The 5,817-nt window shown below is 37.4% G+C and overlaps 1 pseudogene; it reads right to left on the bottom strand.

Moving 5' to 3' along the window:
- Positions 1-233: 233 nt before the first annotated feature.
- Positions 234-1,351, bottom strand: LOC145947302 (uncharacterized; annotated as a pseudogene).
- Between the last annotated feature and the right edge of the window lie 4,466 nt (positions 1,352-5,817).

The raw sequence follows: 5,817 nt of genomic DNA on the forward strand, positions 1-5,817 counted from the left end.
CCGCCACGAAAACGCCTGCCGCAATCCTAAATTCAATGTCTCGGTTCCGTAAAGAAATATCGGTGTGCCGTTAGCGGCCGAAAGTTCGTAGGTCGATCTCTGTCGTGGCCCTCGAACCATCTTCCGAGGATACACGCAGAGATCCGCGCCCGTGTCAACCAAAAAAATCACCTTTGTATTCGCGTCGGTCACAAACAGGCGTCGCGTACCGTGGCCTGAGTCGCTCGCCGCCACTAGCGACCGGCCCCTGCGTTTCCCTGCTGCTGCATCGAGCAAGGTGCCCTGCACTGTCGGGCATCCGGCCCGAATTGCCAGTGATACCAGCATACACCACTGGCCGGTGGACCACGGCTTCCCGATCGCGCACGCGGGCGCGAACGCGAACGCGGACGCGAACGACGTCGGTCATCATCGCGATCTCCTTGGAATCGATCACTGCCGATCGCCTCGATCGACTTGCGAATCGCCGTCAACTGCTCCGTCATCTCTTGCTGCATCGCCAGCCGCATCTGCGCCAGCCGCATCTCCATTCTCGCCTCCAATGAAGCAGGGTCACTCGTGCCTTGACCCCGAGGCGTCGCAAATCTGGTCGCCTCCGCCACCTGGAATATCGGCGCCCGGGTCGCCTCGACTATCGCGTCCGCGATATCCGCCAATTGTTCCGGCGTATCTGCCGTGCGCGTTATTAAGTGCGGCTGAATATAAGCCGGCAGCCGACTCAACCAGACCGTTCGCAATACCTGGTCGCCAACTACGTTTCCGGCGAGACCACGAAGGTGCCGTAAAAATTGCGATGGCTTTCGGTCGCCGATCTCTTCGTGCTCGAGGAGCCTCCGGGTCTTATGCTCCTGCGATAAACTCAGTCGTTTAACTAGTTCAGATTTTAGTGTTTCATACGCGAGTTCCGCAGGCGGATTCATTATAATGTCGCGCACTTCGATCGTGTAACGCGGTCCGATGGCTGTCAACGCGTAACCGAATTTCGTTGCGTCGACCGTGATCCCGGCGACTTGGAAACTCCGGTCGACAATACTAAACCAGTTCAGGATCCGACGGCGTGAACTCCGGCATCCGCATGCCCACGCGGCTCACCTCGGGGACAGGCAAAAAGAAACCTGGTGGCTGCTCAAATCCTGCCGGCTGCATCCCGAGCGGGTGCGGCTGCACTCCGTGGAGTAGCGGCTGCTCGAGTGCTCGTGCTTCATGCTCCACACGCGGTGCGGTCACTTCGTCGTCCCTTGTCACAACCATGACACTCTGTCTCCACGCACTCGATAACCGATCGCGAACTTTTTTTAAATTCGTCCGAACGTATTGTCAAAAATAAAAAATCAATGCACGATCACGTCGGGGTCACCACTTTAGTTCTTTGGATGGGTGCGTGGTAAAAATAAGATTTATGCAACGTATTATATGGTTATAGTTCGTATATTCTCGCAATTTACAGTTCACATATATATGTAATCGCTCGCACGTCCGTACGCGACAACCGTCGATAGTCGAGTCTCTAATCTTTTTTCCAAGGTTAATCCTTCGGTCATATATGTATCGAGTCTCGATTCGTGTCTTTGTTTTCTTGTCTCGTTCGTTGTGTTCGTTACGTATTTACTTTTCTCGCGTCTCGATCCTTGTTCGTGTATATGTGTGTGTCTGTATGTGTATGAGTGTTTTTGATTACTCTTCGGTTAAGTATGTGTCGATGTAATCGCCACATACTTTCCCCTATTAAAAATGTCCAGTCTCTTCTCTCTCTCACTCTAAAATTATACATGCGCAGAGAATAGGAAATAGAATTAATAATGACAAAATAGAAAAAAAATAAGTATTCCAAGAATTATGTCAAAATTGCATCCTATCCCCCCTCCACCCCATCCACATTCAGAAACTTCCATGACCCTCACACACACGAACACGTTTTATATATCTATTATTTGTTTATTGAAAAATTATTGTAATTACCAATCGGGACCCTAAATTTTAAACAATAACTCCCCTCTCTGTCCCGATTGAAGACCTCCGTACTCATGTATCACCCGCGATCCATACTCACTCACTCATACACAGGCGCATCTATTTCTTTTCTGACTTGGAGAGCAACACTATTAGAATAAGGAATAATAATAATAATATATATGTGTAATAATTCCGATGAATCTAATTTTTCTTTTCTTGTCCTCTATAAGAATAAAATAAATTAATTATCTTCGTGCCTAATACTCTTTAATAGACCCGATCTCATTACTTCCTTTCCCGAAGTCGCACTAGGCCTTGTCCCGCATAATAAAGATTAAATTTTTTTACCGAAAAGAGGCCACCGACCGAACGGCCCTTTAAATAGAGTAAAAGCGACCTTCCCGGTTGTTGACCTATTTAGGCCTAAGCACGTTCGTTCGAGTCGAACAGACGGATAGTCTGCCGTCGTTCGAAGTAAGTTTAGTTACGCCCTTCCGCTGACTCTTCCTTCCACGAGTCTGGACGTAACAGGTCATAGAATTAAGTTTCATTTGAAATGGAAAGAATGGTTGGAAAATAATTCATTAATTATTGAGCAGAAAAAAGATCGATCAATCTGTGACACTTACAATTGACCAAAACAACACAAAAGATGAAAATAACACAGAAATTATTCCTGATTTGAATTTACCAGTTACCAGTTATCGGCACTGCAAATAAAATTAAAATAATTAGTACAGATGCTTCTGATAAAACAGAAAAATATGTAAATATCAATTATTCTGCTATTTGTTCATATATACATGTCATAGTTTATTAAAATTAATTCCTCACAATTTATGTAGGACTTAAGACGAATATTATCTGAGAATATCGAGGAAAGGAAGTACTCTCATTTTATAAACAGAATGGTCAACTCATTGATCGTCTCTCTTTGTAATTATGTCACGGATTGCGTTCTCTCTGTCGAGCTTAGTGCAGATGTCGATAAAAGGTACATTCTTATTAATATTAATTTCAAATAAAAATAAATTAATCGTAAGGCTCGTATGATGCAAAGCAAATAATTGAGAAATAATATAAATATAAAACCAAGGCCAACTTAACGAGCATAAATAAACAGGATGTAATGTTGATTAGTAATTTATTTCAAATATTACATAATACGTATATACGTTTCGACTTACTTAGTCTTCCTCAGTACGTGAGTAGAGTTAATACAAAGAGAATATAATATAAAAAGCAAATATAATATAAAAAAATTGTTTAAGATTGCGCCGAGCGAATGAGTTGCCGTTATATGTAAGCTTAGGTAGTATACAGATAATTTATAAGAAGCCATGGCAAAAAGGTTGTAACAATCCATTTGAACTTAACAAGTTTAAAAATTCTATAAATGGAACGCGTACGATGGTGATGATAAAACCCATTCTTCGTTGGAAGGCGAGAATAAGTTAGTTCGGTAAGATCAAATATTAATGTCATTGTATAAAATTGGTATGTTCCATGATATTCGATTGACACTTGTCTTTAATGATAAACTGGAACTGTGGGTAAAAAGAAGCGTTAAAATTTTGTCACGAGCTCAATATAGTGAAAAAAGTCACTTACAATTATATCTTGAGATATGTTAAATTTCTTGCCATTAACTTCTCACTTACAGTGTATCTTAAAACCGACTGTGGGGAGCATATCTGAGTACCAAACAATCCCTTTCTAAAAAAGGCATGTTAAGTCGATTCTCGCAAATAATGTTGCCTCTCTTCCGCGATGCTGATTGGGTGTTTCGATTAGCGTTATGCGTTATATTCATAGTATCAAGAGGCTGTCATTGCAAGGGTTAGCAGTTTGACAGTTTGTTCAAAATAAAATTAAATAAAATAATAATATGTTTTATATAATATGTTATAATACTTTAAACCCGATTAATATTTTTGACAGTTATCAGCTGATTTCTGTCAAAAAATATTAATCGAATTTAAAGTATTATAACATATTATTTACATCTTATTACTATTTAATATTTTTAACATATTATTATTTTAAAATTTAATTAAATTAACGCTTTATTAATATTTTTTACAGACATCAGCTGATTAAATCGTTAATTTGCTAATTAAATTTTAAAATAATAATATGTAAAAAATATTAAAATTGTAATATGTTGTAAATAATATATTATAATACCTTATCCGCGATTAATATTTTTTGACAGAAATCAGCTGATAACTATCAAAAATATTAATCGAGAGAGTTTAAAGTATTATAATAACATATTATTTAAAACATATTATTTTATTTTATTTTATTTTATTTTGAACAAACTGTCAAACTACTAACTTTCGCGACAACCTCTCGATGCTACGAATATAACGCACAATGCGAATCGAGACAGTCAATAAGCATCGCGGAAAAGATGTAACAATATTGCGAGAATGAACTTAACATGCATTTTTAAGAGAAGGATGTTATAATATTTTCTTAATTCAATCGAAATAAACAATTTCTCATTCACCGGTCCGTGCAATAGCGGAATTGTAGTATACAGCACACATTGATCTGAAAACAAAATATTCAAATTATGTATATACATGTGTGGGGAGGGGGGGGGGTATGTGTGTGTACAGGTGTTTTGAAAGTCTGGAAATGATCGAATATCTCAATGTAGTTTAGAAAAAAATAGGTTTTACCTCACAGTTGCCTCGTTGTCGCCCGATCCCCGGGCCTCCTCCTCTCTTAGCTCATAGTAGCACTCACGACACTCGCGAAAACACGAATAATTACGATCGCCCGATACTTTACACGGCACTCCCGACACGCGAAACTTTACACGGCACTTCCGACGCGACGCGTGAGACACACGCGTATTTCGCGCATTGCACTTGCAATGAGAAAAAGCGATGCGAAAACTACAATCGCACGAATCAACGTCCGTTCGACACTCGAGAATTCGCAGTCAAATTTGCGCGCAGCTTATCAGCAATGCTACCTGTAACAAATAAAATAAAATAAAACATTACTATTTTAATTTTTATAACATATTATTTTAAAATTTAATTAACAAATTTTCGCTTTATTAATATTTTTTGACAGAAATCAGCTGATTAAAGCGTTAATTTGCTAATTAATATGTAATATAAATAATATGTTATCAAAATTAAAATAATAATATGTTTTAAATAATATGTTATAATATTTTTGACAGTTATCAGCTGATTTCTGTCAAAAAAATATTAATCAAGAATAAGGTATTATAATTAACATATTATTTTCAACTACATATTACTAATTTAATTTCTTACCATATTATTATTTTAAAATTTTAATTAATTAGCAAATTAACGCTTTAATCGGCTGATTTCTGTGAAAAAACATTTTAATCGAGTTTAAACAAACTAGGTATATTATTTTTTTTAAATATCATTTTTTTAAATATAAAATTGAAGAATGGCGCGCGCGTAGCGCGCGCTTGTGTTGTTCTAGTAACTCTAAAAAGTACAAATCATCGTGTGTTAGCTATTTCCGGATATTCTTCCGAATGGGACACTTCGAGTTCGGAACAGCCCTTCAGCATACTGAAAGTAGATATCAAAACAACGTAATATATAAAATTTGAGCCGCGGCAAATAATTTTTTCAACAGTTTTTACCTAAAAGTAAAATCTCAATTAAACTCAATAACAGTATTAATACTTTATAATTATCAGTTTGTGTTTTTGGTTAAAGCAGAGAATTCTCTGCTTTTTTTTTTTTTTTACATATATAAATATATATAAATATATAATTACATATATAATTTAAAAAAAAACAAAATTACAAACAAAAAAATTAAAAAATACAAAATGTAAAAAAAATACAAAAACAA

Source organism: Prenolepis imparis, unplaced genomic scaffold (genome assembly GCF_030444845.1).
Source record: "Prenolepis imparis isolate NDT839.2.m4 unplaced genomic scaffold, iyPreImpa1.0 SCAF_64, whole genome shotgun sequence".
NCBI lineage: Eukaryota > Metazoa > Arthropoda > Insecta > Hymenoptera > Formicidae > Prenolepis > Prenolepis imparis.